Genomic DNA, 17,131 nt, shown 5'->3' with positions numbered 1-17,131 from the left:
GGTAGTTATTGTTCATCCATCGGGCACGGTCGATATGATTGTGCATCGTTGGATGTGGGGGAGGGAAGATCAACGGTAGTCAAGAGGCAAAGTTGCATGGGGAAAAATGGCAGGGGTTGATGGGGGGCCAGGGATTTAGTTATGGTGGTTTGGGATTAGTTTAGGGACTAATCCAGGGTTAACTAATCAGGTCGGGCTTTAATGAGGGATTAGGGAGTCGGGTGAGGCTGACGCGGGATTAACTTAAATTTTACCGGGGTTAGGTAAATTAAGTGAGATTATATCTGCACAAGGGGTAATTTATACTAGCTTTTATTTAAAACTACGGGGTTGTGATATTCTATATAGGGTTTTAATTATTTATGGGAAAAGGGTTATAATGGGTTTATATAATAGAGTTAGTTAATTAATATGAAAGTGATGGCAGAGTGGGTTCTCCTAAGGTAAAAAGGGGTAAAGTATATGTGATTGCGCGTTTAGATTTATACTTAGGATAAAAACTTTTGGTGGGTTTTTTGTGTGAAAGGGTGTTACAAGGGGGTTCCCACTTTTCCTAGGTAAATGATGTCAGCCATAGGAAAGTGTGATTTTATTAGGGAAATGAGGGGAAATGAAGGGGGAATGTGTTTTCATGATGGGGTTCTAGTACTTTTCTGCCCTAAGTCATTAAGCCAAGGGTCCAGTCCCTCCAAAAGTTAGAGAAATGCTCTAAGCTTTTTTGACTTGTAGGATTTAAGCACTAGAACTTATTTATGGGAAATTAGTGAAGTAAAGGGGTGAAATGAATGACGGGATGTTAAATAAACCACATTGTGAACCATAGTATTTGCTTTTTTTACTGCTTATGCTCATTTGAAAGATGCATTTAAAACCATGAAATAAATGCTTTTGTGTAATCACATGATATTTCTGCAACCTTTCTACTACTTACCCATTTACTCATCTTGCCCTTTTTTCTTCATTTTATCTGGGTGCATTTAGGCTAGCAAACCCTTATCAATCTTTTTCTTTTCTTTTACAAAGTAAACTATCTAATTCTAACCTTATCACATTCAAGCGCTCAGATTAAACTGATGAGCTCCTTTCATTTACTCTACCTATGTAATGATCTTCCAAGATTACACTGTTTGGTCAGATTTTGTTCACCAACTATAAACATAAAATTCAAAGCATGATATAATTAAGATTAAACAGTTTGGTTACCATGGATTGTGGCATGAGTAACAAGTTTCACATGATCATTGTTATAAATAAAAGTAAATAGCACTGGCATTTTGACTTGCACACTTTCATATCTCTTTTTGTCTTTTGGGGTTCATATATCTTTCCTTTTTGACCTTTTCTTATTCTTTTGTCCTTTGATTATTCTTTTAGGACATACCCTCTTTACATTTCTTTATTTTTTAATATGGAAAACATTTGCAGAAAGCAAAGGTATGTACAATATTACAAGGTTTCACCTTAGTCATTCAAAGTTATGACTCCTATTGGTATAGGAACCCAATAGGGCAGTTGAAGGATTTTTTGATTACTTAATGAATTATCTTGACGCAATCTCAATATGGTTACAAAATGGAGGTTTTTTTAGTTTGGGAACCCCTTCTTAGGGAAAGTTTGGAGAATATTCACAACTCATTTATTCAATTATTTTTCCAAAACTTTGTGGCAATCCTCTAAAGAATGATCACCCACATAGCTAGGGAATCTAGGCATTGTGTTTCCTTCTTTCCAACACATAAATCAACATAATTTTCTTCAACCTTGACCTCATCCATTAGAACCTTCTTGATGTTCACCAAATCCACCTCTACATTTCCTCTTCTTCCTTGCATGGTGGGGTCATTAAATTGATTTGCTATCGAAGTATGAAAGATATCATGATCACTAGGATTATTTTTAGCATATAACTAACATTCTTGTGTAGAATGAGTGTTATCCTCACAAATTCCATGCCAATTAGGTTTATTTTCATTATATTATATTAGAATTATTTGATGCTTGTTGGGGGCAAGAATTGCAATTAAGCAAACTCCTCAACGCTTAATTGTCAACCCAAGGGTTTCGTAAACTTAGAGATGAAGCACAGGCAATGCTAGAAGTGGTATGAAGTTTTCATGTTCCTAATCCTACTTCTTAAATGAAATGTTGCAGAATCAGACAGAAAACAATCTTGAAGACAATCGACACGAAAGCAATTCTAGTACTGGAATGTAAAAGAATAATTTGCGAGGAAATCAAGTAAAGGAACTTTCACACAACTGGAAGAAATCTTACATGCTAAAATTAAATAATATGTTTATCTTTAGTATAGATGGCTAACAATTTAACAAGTGGTCCCTTGCAAAGATCTGTTTCCTAATTGATCTTCCTTCTGCACCAAGTAACTTGTTCTTGTACTATTGCAATCTTCTTGCACTAGTGCAGGTACAATGCTTATGTGAAAAAGTATATTTTACCTTCTTTACTAAAGACTTATGTCTTTATGGAGGTCCTCTAAGCCTCAAGGCTTAGAGAACTCTATTCCTGTGATAAGAGACTAGCTCTTGCACCAAGACAGAGCTTCCTTCACCAAAGTTTCCAATTTACTTTTGAAAGAATTAAAATATGTGTTGAAAAGAATTGCAATTGCAAGCTAGATTCTCAGATAAATTACATGTGAAAAGGAATGCTTTAATTAACTGAACTTTGCAATGACTGTAAACTTCATAAAGAAAAAATAATTCAAACTAATAAAGTAGCAGTAAAATTAATTTGCATGCATCAAATAACTTTCGTCAATTCACTTATAACGTTTCTATTCATTTTTCTTAAGTCATAAAAGGCAATTGTAAAGTATGGTGTTTGTAATAACGTCCTTCCTTAATTCATGTAGACATTCTTAGATCCTTCAGAAGTATATTGAGAATGATTACTTGAATTAACAATGTGTTTTCTTGCAAGAATAAATGAAATTAGTAACATGAAAAGGAACCTAACACTTGTTGTAAAGTAAATGAATAAACCAGAGTGTAGGAAACTACATGCACTCATACAGTAAGAATCTTCCTGCGTGACCTAAGCGGAAGTAGACGAAGACAAAAATTGCAGGAAAAGAATTGTAAGAAGGAAATTGCAAGAAGGCATTTGCAGGAAATAAATTGCAAGAAAGAAATAAACTTAATTTAACTTCCAAACTACGGATCCACTCACGCTTGACTGTGAAATGACTTTAAGTCAAAACTTTTGAAATAAACATAAGAATAGTCCAAGCCATGCAACTGCAAATAAATAAATGTTCACACAAAAATTTTAAATGGCAAAAGCATACGGGTAAACAAGATGGGTTGACTGGGCCTTAGCCAACCTGCTCATTTCCCATTTAGGAAACGAAATGGTTCAACACTTAATCACACATGAAATAAAAATTAAACACAACGTGAAGAAAACATGGCATGTTCCTTGTATTAACCTGATCAACAAATATACATGATAATGCGAGTCCAGCCCAGAATCGAGGGTGATACAAAATTATAAGTAAATAAAATTAGAACTCAAAGATCACTAGCTTGGCTCTACCTACAATCTAAATTTAACTAGAGTCTCTCAGCCTTAGACATATCCTGTGAATTACAGTAATTTCTTATTCAAGCCTTTCGTCCGAATGGACTAACAAATGACATTGAAAAATCGACTGATGGTTATAATAAAGCACGAACTTTTCTGGTAGTAAACCATATTCTTGGCAAGTATCCCTGACTATATGCTGCCAATGTCCATCCTTAGTGAGTCTGTAACCAAATTAGGAGTCATGGATCAAAACGCCTGCATGGAAAGATTCAACTATCATGGAGATCACATAGCAACATAGTTGGTGGTGCAGGAATTTGCCTGAACTGATCATGCTAAATAGTTATTAGCACCTAGTTCTTCAATTACTTTTAGTAAAGTTAAACATAAGTTACAAGAGATACTAAAAGGTATGAAATCTATGTAAAGTAATTAATAAATCACTTAATAAATATTAATTATGAGATATGAAGTATATGTAGGAATAAATGATTATCTTGGACTAGTGCAGGAATTATAGGGTTAAGTAGAGATAAAACAGAGGTTAAGGCTTATGGGAATAGGGTAAAAAAAGAGAAATTTGGGACACCAACATCGTCGCATCCCTAAGTTGTTGTGTGTCCTCACACAACATTTTACCTTCTGCAAAAAGTCTTCAAAAACGGGTGGCCAGCTCTCAATCCTATACTTCAATACTTATCCTTGCTTTCACTACCTTTGGCTTTTCACCTCGGGCTCTGTTAAGCTGATTAGTCACCTTCTTGAGGCGTTTGTAGCACTTGGAAGCCTGATACTTCGAAACTTTCACTTGTTGTTTCTGCTTCTTAACTTCTGTGAGCAACTCTACCTCTCCTTTCTTTAGCCAATTTTGCTCCTTCATGACCTGGTTCAAATATTCCTGGTCATGAACTTGCTACTCTAATTCCACTATTTGGTTGTTGAGGTAGAGGGTAGAGGGCTATGTCCTGGGATCCTCTCATGTAAATACCTTCTCTGCAACCGACTTAAGGCAAGTCCCGTCATTGTCAAGATTAAGGTCATCCAACATTTACATTATGACATCACCAAACGTTTCTACACCTGGGGTTTCCTTATCACCGATGGTTTTGATGCCCTCCATAGCCTTCATGCCAAGGGTTTCAGTACCTTCCTCGCTTAACTCCATAGGGTTTTTAATGCCCTGTTCTTCCAATTCTTCAGGGGATTTAGTACCTTATTCCTTTAAATCAGTAGGGGCTTCAGTACCCTTTACATAAAAAACATTGAGGGTTTCAATGTCTTGTTCATCGAAATAGTCGAGGATCTCCATGTGATGTGCCTCATCATCCTCATGACCTGATGCCTAAAATTTTCCTGCACTCGGTGTCATCTTATTCTTTCTTAATCTATGAACAAGGGTAGACAACAATATGTCATCTTCCTTTTCCATGTTTTCTTCGTTTACCATGGTGTGGGTTACTGCATCTACAAGCACTGAAAGGTTATGGTCTTTAGATGAAACTTGAGGTGATTCATCAATCACAACCGGAGAGCTTAACCGATATTGATTCGTCCCTAGAGAGACAGTCTTCTTCCTTGTTAAGTTTCTGATTTTCCTTTTCTTTGTTGAGGGCAGAGTGCCTTCAACAGAGTTCTTTTCCGCTTGCACTGTCATGCTTTTACCCTTTTTCTTGGTAGGGGATAGTGTCTCTGCCATCCTTTTCTTGCTTGTACTCGTGCCAATAGACTTCCCTGCACTCCTTGCCCGAAACTCCTTCAGGAATGCCTTCCAGATCACTCCCTTCTCTTCCAGTGCTTTCTTGACAAGGATTGCGATAAGCCCTTGATGATATAGCTTATATATGACTTGACTTGCATTCCCACTTTGCACACCTTTCACCATTTTCTCGAGACTTCTGAGAAGGTAGTAAGGAAAATTAATAAGTTTCCCTCACTCAAAGTGTAACAACAACCTGATATGGTACACGAATGTTAATTTGTAACATACCTCGCAGGTCAAAAATTTATGTAGTATGTACAAGAGGTCTCGCCATTTTCCAAGCATGGTGTTGGGCACGGGATCCCCCAAGGCAAGTTTTGGGGCTTAAAGCCCAAGTTTTGACTTTGATGTAAAGACTCCGCGAATTATGGGTGTGGAGCACGATGTTGTAATTGAGTCACAAGGTTGTCCATCCTTACATTTTGTAATGTAATGTCGGCTTGAGAGTTCTGCCAATGGTCCACAAACCATGCGATTGTATAAATAGAGTGAGGATCTAAGTGTAAAGAGAGATAGATGTAGGTAGGTCTAATGACGATGAATTGAGTCTAGGTGGAAGTGTAAAGTCATGTTTTGGGTTGTAGAATAGGAGAAGGTTCTACAGCTGAGTGCACAGAGGCCTCGTAGTCCACAGCTGAGTGCGAGGACCACTGCAACTGAGTGCGCAGGGTGAGTTGAGTCTATAAGCATGGAGAAATTAATAAAGAGAAGTTTCTTATCATTCTATGTGTCTTTTTCATGTTTTATGCATTGAATTATATTGGGTATGAATTACAAGTTTACTGTTTATATGCTACATGAACTTATATGAATATGTTGAAAAAGCAAGTATAAGATAAGTATCTGTTTCCGCGAAGTTAATTAACAGTGATAAGAAGATAAGTAAGATCTGTAGTGTAACTTAGGAAAAGAAGACAGATCATTTCCTTAGTATTGCGACATCACCTTAGCCCCTGATTAGGGCTGCGCGAAGGCGAATATAACAGAGTACGAAGGCCTTGTAGGCCAAGAAATTGCACGAGGTAACCTGCATGAAGGTATTCATAGTTGGACTAAACCGACCCCTTAGACATCTCAAGGGTGTGGAAACTTGGTTCTAGTATCCCCCCATACTACTTCGGGTGAGACCTCAATCCGCACTCGACGAGTTGTTGCCGAAAGGGCCAGTAGTATAGGGATTTGTTTGGCTAATTAACTCCAAACCTGGGTCAGGCCCCATCAAGCCAACAAATGGTTCCATTGTGGGGACTAGAATCTGCATAGAGATGTTTGATGTCATATCATTGAAATCCAATTAAGAAGGAAATTGAAGGGTGGTTGGATACGAAAATTCACGAATTTGTGGCACAGGAGAATAGGAATCCATGAATATCAAAGGAAGAGTGCTTAGATTTATACCTATACACAAAGATCCACAAAATTTTCTTCACATCTTTCCCTACTGAGCTGTATGAGTGGATCGCGAAGCTAGCAGATAGCCAAGGAAGGTGGAAGCTCAATAGACCTATTGTGTGGACACCAGAGTTGGTGCATAAATTGGAAGGATCAGAGGATAAGATTGTGCATGTTGTTGATCCCTGGCTCGATCGGATTATAGGATGATTCATTACTGAGTTCGCGTGGATGCTTCGGTCAGCTACAGCAAGGCAGAGTGACGCTTTCTCAAGGGACCATGAGGTAAGTACGTAAATTCTATGAACACTTCGATCAAAATTCTATTGTGTAAAAAGAGGATTAGGCAGCTACATTGATGTTCAAGGCTACGCGAAGTGGGAGAATTTACGAAAATGAAGGAAGTGTGGGAATAGAGACTAGCTCCTTGATTTCACCTCCGTTAAGGGACGATGAAGAGCTCGCGAAGGTATCTCCACGAAGTGTGATCCATTTGATAAGGAAAATGATTCTATGCATACCACCTCCACCCACACCACCGCTAGTTTTACTGTCATCACCTCCATATTCACCCGTACCACCTCTGCCACCACCGCATTTTAATATGGTAAGCTTGATAAAGTTTCATGTGTTCAAGTAAGTAGGAAGTGAAGATCCGGACCATTTTTGGTTCATTGTAAAAGCCGTATGGGAAGTGAAAGGAGTTATAGATGATAATATCAAGAAAGCGATATTGGTTAGAACTCTGTAGGATCGCGTGCTGACCTGGTACATCAAGCACTCATGTGATAATCCGAATGCAGGAATTGCGGTTATCCAAGCTACACTACTAGGGAATTTAACAGGTTGAATTCAGAAGCACAATCGATCATTGGGTTCAAAGAGATCATGATGCTACTAGGCGAGACTCCTTGGGAGTTGGATCAGAGGCTGAAGTGCACAATTCGCGAAGCTAACATGACTCTGAAGGATGGATAGCACCATGAATGGTTTGTAGCATCATTATCGCCACATTTTAGGAACAAGTTGTCACAACAAAGGTTAACAACTCAAGTAGAGGCTTTAGTAGGATCCTAACTTGGGAGTTCAGAAGATCCATGCGCAGTTGAAAAACTTATGCCTCGAGATGCAGAGTCTAAAACAAGATAGAATAGTTCGACTAGAAGCATGCAAAGAGGTGTGGTGTGTGAGATGGAAAGTTCAGTGCCATGATAAATACCATTGCGTGGTATTCATGAATCACCTCGCGGTTAAATTGGCAACTAGGGCCAAACTCCATGTGGGTCGGCTTATTTATGGAAGCTGATATTTTTATTGGATCCCTCTCGTCGAGAGGTGTAGGATTGATCCAAAGATCATCCGATTCCGATAAGTATTTATGGAGATATGAATTTATTTTGTCTATGTAATTATTATCAAGCTGACCAGCTCTTATGTAGGATCTAGAAGCCCAATCGACGTGTTTATTCATCATCCTCATTTTAGTATAAATAGATGAGTATTTGATGTCATTTTGAAGATGTATCCTTGAGGTGATCTCCTCTCCATGTCTAGGTTTTTGGAAGGAGAAAACCAAAAGATACGCTGGCCTTATGGTTATTCCCTAGCGGCAGGTCGATCTATGCAGCAAACAGAGACACTTACACATTGTCAAATGAAGATATCTCATATGCTAGAATGTAAGACCTTATACGCAGTCATGGGAGATATTTGACGCAGTGAATAAAGACTCATCCAAGGTGTTATCTCAAAATCAGATCCTGATAGGCTGCTGGTCAGGTTGACTCTAAGTAACTATTTCAGACCTACTTTAGGCTGAGGCTTAGCCTCCTCAACCTGAGAGGGCTCTCTCTTAAAGGATTAATGATCTTGATTAAAGAAAAGATGGCTAACTCTTATAGAACAACTGTGAAAAATATGAATGCTGGAAATACATTAAACAACTATCCATTGGGCTTATAGAGTCAACAACACCTCAATATAACAGTGAACTCAACCTTACATAGAAGTCAGGGCACTCAACATTTAGACATTCAAAACATAACTCATATGGGACCACAGTTTATAAATGCATACAGGAAATCAGAGCACATTCAATGAATTCTGAGTGATTATACATCTATACCACTGTAAAAATTATGGAAAGGACAAGATCACATATTCTGAACATCAGAAATCCTTCATGAATCCTGAGAAGTAAAGTCAAAATTATATTACTGAAAATGAGTCTTTACATAAGCCAAATACAAGCTGTATCATAAAATTTTCCAACCCTGATTACATTGTTGTTTCAGCTATATATAGAGCTCTTATTCTAACTGATCGAGATTCCTCCTCCAGCATGAGGGGAATTCGAAAACTACTTCTAATACTGACCACTCTTAAACTCTAACTACTTAATAAATACAACAAATTGTTGACTGGAGTTTTTAGAGATCTAAATCAAGTAGGATTCTAACACCGTGATAGTCTTGGTCTACAATCATCTTCGTTCTTGGACATCTGGTCCCCTTCTAGTTTGGCTGTGATGGGTCTTCAAGGCTCCATGTTTGTCTTCAATGTCACATGTTTTCCAATACCCTGAAATATAGGAAACTGCCCCTGTTTGTCGGTCCTTGGTTTGCCTCAAAATATTCGAATCCAAAGAAGCATGCCTTTATCCTTTAATTACCCAAAATAGAGCAGACTGCCATGTCCTTGATGTGCTGTCCACCGTTTTCATGTACCTGTGTGATGACAAAACCTTTCAAAAAGATTTGCCGCTTTGTCAATCATAATTGATCAACTTAATTGTAACATGCAGCTACAGCAGTTTCGTAGCGCGCTACGAAACTGCTGTGTAATTTCAAAAGCACAGTCTTCCATTCATAGCTAAATGATCGCCATTGTTCATGGCTTAACACTGCTCTTCTCTAATTACAAAATTTGGATGTTTGACCTCATTACAGCTGGCATTTCCATAATGCAAAAACAGCAACCATCTTATTCAAGCTTACTCTGTCCAAATCACTAATAATCTCTTCACACTTGATAATGTGACGCATAAAGTTATCAGCGTATAGCTTTGAAGACTTTGATTCAACAATATGAACAATATCCTCATCAATATAAAAGTCAACATCCGCATTTGGTATAATTCTTCCATCATGATCAATTGCATGAGTCTTATGCTTGTATGTCATAAGAGTTGTCCTTAAGGTAGACTCATCAACGTCCATAAAATTCATGAGATTTTCCATTGAGATGGATGTATACAACTTCAAGAAGCTTCGTAGACCTGACAAAAGTTGTTGCTGTCTTACTTCTGATAAGAACAGCTTCAACTGAAGCCTATATGCATCCTGGTTATAATTTACAAGAGCTTCATCATAGTTTGGTACTGAAGGAGTAATAAATTTAGGACAGGCATATGAAAAAAGTTCGTCATACACAGCCTCATCACTTCTCTGCATTCTTGCCATCTTCTCTCCATACTTCTCTTTCAGCTGATTGTTCACATTTTCCTCAACAAGCTTCATTTGTGGACAGATAGAGAGGCATATAGCCAATAGAGCATACATCTGTTCATTTTTCTTCAGAATTTGGTCAAACTGTGGAGACTTTTGATGGAACTGTTTGGTCTTTATTATATACAACAGAACTTGATTGAAGGCCCGTATTGCCTCAACATACCTTCTCAACATAAGGTTGGCGAATCCATAATAATAAATAGTTGTGATATGGCTTCCAATCACTGAATTGTAGACACATGTCTGGTTAACATCTATAGGTGCCAAGCACTTGATTCCACTGTAATAATCTCCAAGAAGGCAATGTACACGAAGTAGACGAATAATACTAAAGTATCCCAGAACCTTCAGAACATTGCTTCCTCCATTGTAGTCATATCCATCAGTTGCAGTAAATGTTAAATTACCTTCTTTTTCTTCCTCTAGGATCTGGATGATCACAGACTTCTCAACAAGAGCCTGTAAATAGTTGAGCACACCATAGACATTCCACACCTCATCACATTCCCGCAGAAAAGCTAGTTCTTAATCAGTCTTCTGTGTTAGTAGAAAACAAGGGGAAGATATCTGTCACAGGCATTACTCCTTTTTCCACCAACTCTCCAGGAAGACCATCCCCCTCAGCTTTGAACAGGTTTTTGAGAGCCATGAAATCTTTCTCTATTATTTCAGAATCGGACTTTGAAAAAGCACGAGAAGGACCTTCCCCCAGCAATACCAACAAAAAACCATCAAAACAGGCCTTCATTAATGTTGTAAAAACAGGAGTACAAACTCTCGTATGGACAGTATCAGCTATAATTTCTAGGTTTGATTCAAGTTGTTCAAGAAATGGTCCTATCCTTGCACCCGCTGTTCCCCCAAGGTATAAACCATCCCAGAGCACAATACTCAAATCATGGAAAACCGCCTTGTATGCAGTACATTCACAAAGCTGTTGAATGACCTCCTTACTGCCAGCCTGGGAAAATTCGAACTTGGCTTCAGGCGCACTTCCAATGGGTGCGAGAGTAACTTTTGATTTCTCATTATCTTTGGCAAAAAGATCCATCTTCCAACCATAGGATATTCTTTTTTCCAGTTGCTCTGTTTCAGTCCGAATGTGATGTAAGGTGTTGATCCGAACACACAGTTGTGACAGCGTCATAGGCTCAGAACTATTCATTGACACTATCTGAGATTTCCTTTTCCTTCCAAAACTTTGACCCAGTTGAGCATCTAGTAAGTGCTAGCAAAAGAGGAACATAACTGTTCTTGGATCCACATCCAGATTTAGTTTGGGAAATATAGCGCTGTAGAGCTCTGTCAAGTCCAGCCACAAGACCTGGGAATGGATCTGAATGTTGAGATAATGGCAATTCAAAGAAAGCATCCAGTGTCTCTTCAACAATCCTTAAAACTTCAGCTGCTGAGGGTGCATATTTCTCCTTGTTTGCCACCGGAGTCCAGTCTTCTTGTTGCAAGCTCCTGTCCGCCCATTCGCGAAGTCTCTCTAGTCTTTCTTTGATCCATGTTCTTGACAATTCTGCCAGAATAGAGTCAACCTCATACGGGGGCATTTCCCTTATGACCCCCTTTCCTCCATCTTCACAGTCCACTGAATCTTCAACAGCGATCTACACAAGGTCCTTCTCTAACTTGTCTGCAGCTTCCAATACATGAACACTTTTAGGTGTCAATGCTATGACACCTGACAAGAACTGCTTCAAATCTTGGCAGACCCTGATCAAATGACACCTAACGACCTAAAACACAGCGGATTCTGATAAGTATGACAGCTGGGTGAGATTTGCTATGGATCAGCACAAAATCACCTAGACCGGGTTTCTGCGCTACGAAATCACATGAAACATGTTGTGCTGCGAAAACACCTAAAACTGACTTATGCGCTACGAAATCACCTAAGGAGCTTTGTAGCACATAATAACTTTTGAACAAAACTGACACATGGAAATTATGTAAATTATGAGACTAGTGGTGAATGAGGATGCATAGTGGACTCCTTAGACTCAGACTCTAAGGCAAACAAAAACTCAAAACTAGACTAGCACCGAATTTTATTTTTTTTACCATCAAACTAATGTGAGCGGTTTTGAAATTAGAATTCTTAAGTGATAACACAAGGCAGTCATGATCTATTCATGATTACGATGTTCATAATGGATACGTTGAGGATATTATAGGCTGGTATTCAACGCAGTCAATGAAGTTATTAACGCAGTCAAGAAAACATTACAACCTGCACGCTGATTCATGCTGGAGACTATTACGCTATGGATAGAAACCCTATATGATGAGCCGAAAATGAATTTAGTAACGTAGTCAAGGGAACTTTGTACAGAAACAACCTGCACGTTGTTCATGCTGAAGACAATTACACTGTCAATAGAAACCCTATACACTGAGCTAGCAATCAATATATTAAGGCAATCAAGGGAATGTTGTCCAGAAGCAACCATATGGTTCTGAGATTGGAAGAGGAGCCGCTGTGATATGAAGAAACCAGTAGTTTATACCCACTCAATCACTATCTTGTAGAATTTAATATACAAGGCATAAATATGCAGTCATAAAGACCTTTCTGCGCAGATATATATTGTTACATAGTCAAAGGAACTCCACACGCAGTCATGGAGAAAATGCACAGCTACGTGTGATAGCAAACGCACAACTACATGAACCCTAATCCATTGTATATATATGCGTTATGAAGAATGCCATGACCATATACGCACATCACTCTGTAATGATATAACACGCAGTCAGGTATGGAAACATCTACTTCATTGGCAATCCATTGTATATATATGCGTTATGAAGAATGTCATGACCATATACGCACAACACTCTGTAATGATATAACATAGTCTATATGGGAAACGCAGTCAGGTATGGAAACATCTACTTCATTTGCAATGCTCTATACACACAACAATGAACTATATATGCACAACTATGACTATACGTTGTCATCTATCACAGTGCATACTTGATGGGCAGTAATGCCAATATAGTAGTCAATGGCATGACTGTAACAATTTTTAGTGGAATTGTGTCAGCATATTAATTGACATGTTATGGCATGACATGGCATGAAAGACACACTATGTATAATATGGCAGAAAACATATATGGCATGAGCAGCATCATGATGTAGATCAAGCATAATGCAGCATAGAGATGAGATCATGAGCAGCATGATATATATGGACAACTTGATATATATGGGTAGCATGATGTATGAGATCATGTGCATGGGCAGCACAATGATACACGGAGCATGGGCAACATCATGGTGAATGTAATCATAAGCATGGGCAGCTTGATGATGAATGAGACCATGGAAGATGCAGCAAGATGAGTAGCATGAAGATGAGAGCAGCTCAGTCACCTAGGTCCAGCATGGTGATGAGGCAGCATGATACTACACGGTAAGGTGCGGCAAATGGATGAGATGCAGTACTATGATAGGTGAAGGAGTCACCTTAGAGAATCAGTTGAAGCAATATGTCTTCAACTGATCTCGGCAGATATCAAAAGTCAAAGTGTTGACTTCTATTGTAAATGTACTATCTCTCTTGCTTTCTCTGCTGAACTTTGAAGAACATAAAAGAAGAATTGATCAAAGGGTTTCCCCACACATTGTGGGGTTTGTCCCTGGCTCGCGCCATATCTTGTGTCCTCTTGCCTTGGCTTGTCTTCTACGTTTTATATTTATGTTCTATCTGCAGTTCATCGTAATGCTAATGTGATTGCTAACTGTGAAAATTTAAATAAATTGCTCTAGCATAGAACATACCAAAACTTAACATGGTATCGGAGCTAAGGTGAAGACAATGCCCAAGCAAGAGTGAAAGAGCAATCACCGAAGACAGTTGGGACAAGATAGAAGGATCAATGGGTTCCTCATAATTCACCCAGGGTGAAGTCAAAGCAGAGAATGTTATCAGAATAGCACAACAGAAGATTATGATCACTTCATTGGGAAGTTCGGATCTAAGGGTGGAAGGAAAGGCGGATGCCTTGTTGAAATAAGTTCGGCCGTTATGCGAAGGAGTGTTCGAATGGCAGAGACACATCTCTTGATGAAGATAACAATCATTCCTGGGACATCTTCAATGATCAAAAGAATGACTAGTAATGCAGGTCATCAAGGAAATGGTCAACTCTTCTAGGAAAGCAAGGAACCCCAAAATCTATTTTATGTACCTGATCAAACCTGATGTCCATCTCGAAATGGGAGTCAAAGGTTACAGGGTGGCACTTATCGATGGAAAGGTACGTGTTTGAAAATAGATATTTTAAAGATGTTTTGAGTTCATGGTTGTATCAACTTGCAGGAAGTCCACTGGGGACCATGTCCATTGACTCAGCACTGGAGGTCTATGAGTCAGATGGTGACTAGGATGCCTGAATTCAAAAAGAAGCATGAAGTACATGTCTGAAATGTACCGAAGGAAAATATTATAAGGGGACCTTTCCCCTCATGCAGAAAGTTCACAAGTTTGGAACAACCCGAGGAGTTTGATGGAAGAAAGCCCTCTATGGCTTGAAGAAAAACACCTCGGGCATAGTATGAGAGGATTGATAGTTGTCTAATGCAGCTGAGATTCACTAGGAGTGAAACCGATCCAAACCATTACTCGAAGGTTGTGGATGATAAACCTCTCATACCGGCACCTATGTCTGACAGGTGCAGACCCTCTCATTTATAGGAGACAGAGGGAGTTGGATTCTGAATGTGAGAAGATAAGCTGCAAGCTTGTGACTGCCTCGAAGATATTAACTTTCAGAAGTTATATGGTAATGATGTCGGACCAGATTTGGGAAATGCCTTTGAGTTTCATAAAATCATTCACATTGATGTACTTGGAGAACCTCCGTCTGGACATATGGGATGCAGTTAGCATGGTGAGCTCATATTTGAGCCTCACTAGATTGGTGCCACGAATCTTCTGAGATATCTTCAGGGTACAATCTCTCATGGATTGAGATACACTAGCAGAAATATGAAACCTCATGATTATTTGAATGATGAGTGGGCAAGAAGTATGGAGGATCACTAGAGCACTTCCCAGTGTTGTTTCTCTTTGGAATTTGCCTCGATATCCTAGGTGAGCAGGAAGCAGAAGTCAGTGACTCTGAGCATAATACATTACTGATAGCATGGACTTCTGTGAGGCAGTCTGGTTGTTGAAACTCTTCAGTGAGTTTTTTGTACACATGATGAATACCACTGTGATTCTCTGTGACAACTAGAGGTGGGATTCGATTATTGAGGAATCTCGTACTCGATAATTGCTCCAGCAGATAGACATCAAATGCTGCCTTATCTGGGATATGGTAAGTCGATGATCAAGGAGGCTCCATCGCACTGAGATGATGTACAAGACAAAGCCCTGAGGAAAGATCAAATTTGTGATTTTCCCGAACGACTTGGAGTCATCGAGAGACCTTTGTAAAAGGGTCCTGCATGTTGCATACATTGAGCTCTGGGAGCTCTGGGGGGCTTGCAGTTCTACTGGAGCAACATACGACCACAGGGTGACTCACCCTCCCCTGGTGGTGCGTACTGTAACAAGATGATTCGCTCTCTTGTGGGACAAGATGATACGCTCTCTTGTGTAGCAGGATGATTAGTTCTCCTGTGAGGCCTGGATTGATGTGTTCTCCATGGCGATTGTAGCAAGATTGATGTGTTCTCATGTGAGGCCTAGATTGATGTGTTCTCCATGGTGATTGTAGCAGGATTGATGTGTTCTCCTGTGAGGAAAGGATTGATTAAGTTCTCCTGTCGAGGCATCCTACCCATGCAGTCTGGGACTCATGGGAAGTACCTCTCATCTGATCAATGAGTAGGGAAATGAAGTTAGGGACCATAGTAGTACCGATGGATGCATCGTTGTATCTACCATACTCCCTATGCTAGGATGACCTCCATTGAGCTGGGATCAATGATACTTGTCTGGGACCAGTGGTAGGAGTTGTACATACTATGACGCTAACTTTGGGTCGGCTGAGACTGGTTTGGGACTAGTGGTACATACTCCGAGACTGACTTCGTGTCTGTGTAGTACTGGTCTGGGACCAGTGAGAGTCGTACATACTATGATGCTAACTTTGGGTCAGTTGAGACTAGTCTGGGACCAGTGGTATGCACTCTGAGACTAACTTCGGGTTAGTGGAGAATGATATGACTCATTCTCGATCAATTCTTCTTCTTCATAGTTCAGCAGAGCTACCAAAGCCAACAGAGTAGAGTAGAGCAGAGCTAGCAAAGCCAGTAGAGCTGAGCAGAGCAGAGCTAGCAGAGCCAACAACGCTGAGCAGAGCTTAGCAGAGCAGAGCTAGCAGAGCCAGCAAAGCAGAGCTAGCAGATCCAGTAGAGCTGAGCAGAGCCAACAGAGTTGAGTAGAGTTGGGCAGAATAGTACAGGGCACTGATGGCAGAGATAGTACAGTCGGACTTATGGATCAATGGATGGAGTTCTCCCTAGTTGAGAGGGAGTGTTAAATTGGCAACTAGGGCCAAACTCCATGTGGGTAGGCTTATTTATGGCAGCTGGTATTTTTATTGGATCCCTCTCATCGAGAGGTCTAGGATTGATCCAAAGATCATCCGATTCCGATAAGTGTTTATGGAGATATGAATTTAGTTTGTCTATGTAATTATTATCAAGCTGACCAGCTCTTATGTAGGATCTAGAAGCCCAACCGACGTGTCTATTCATCATCCTCATTTTAGTATAAATAGATGAGTATTTGATGTCATTTTGAAGATGTATCCTTGAGGTGATCTCCTCTCCACGTCTGGGTTTTTGGAAGGAGAAAACCAAAAGATACGCTGGCCTTATGGTGATGCCATAGCCGCAGGTCGATCTATGCAGCAAACAAAGACACTTACACATTGTCAAATGAAGATATCT

At 39.5% G+C, this 17,131-nt stretch overlaps 2 pseudogenes; both read right to left on the bottom strand.

The window, feature by feature from the left end:
* Window positions 1–9,610: 9,610 nt before the first annotated feature.
* On the bottom strand, window positions 9,611–10,464 carry LOC149207074 (uncharacterized; annotated as a pseudogene).
* Window positions 10,465–10,735: 271 nt separating this feature from the next.
* Window positions 10,736–17,131, bottom strand: part of LOC149207073 (protein unc-13 homolog) — a 50,935-nt pseudogene continuing 44,539 nt past the window's right edge.

This window comes from Pinus tabuliformis, chromosome 1_2, assembly GCF_031772625.1.
Source record: "Pinus tabuliformis cultivar Carrire ecotype Pingquan chromosome 1_2, CPIR1, whole genome shotgun sequence".
In the NCBI taxonomy this organism is placed as follows: domain Eukaryota; kingdom Viridiplantae; phylum Streptophyta; class Pinopsida; order Pinales; family Pinaceae; genus Pinus; species Pinus tabuliformis.
This window is presented reverse-complemented; position numbering and strand designations above follow the sequence as displayed.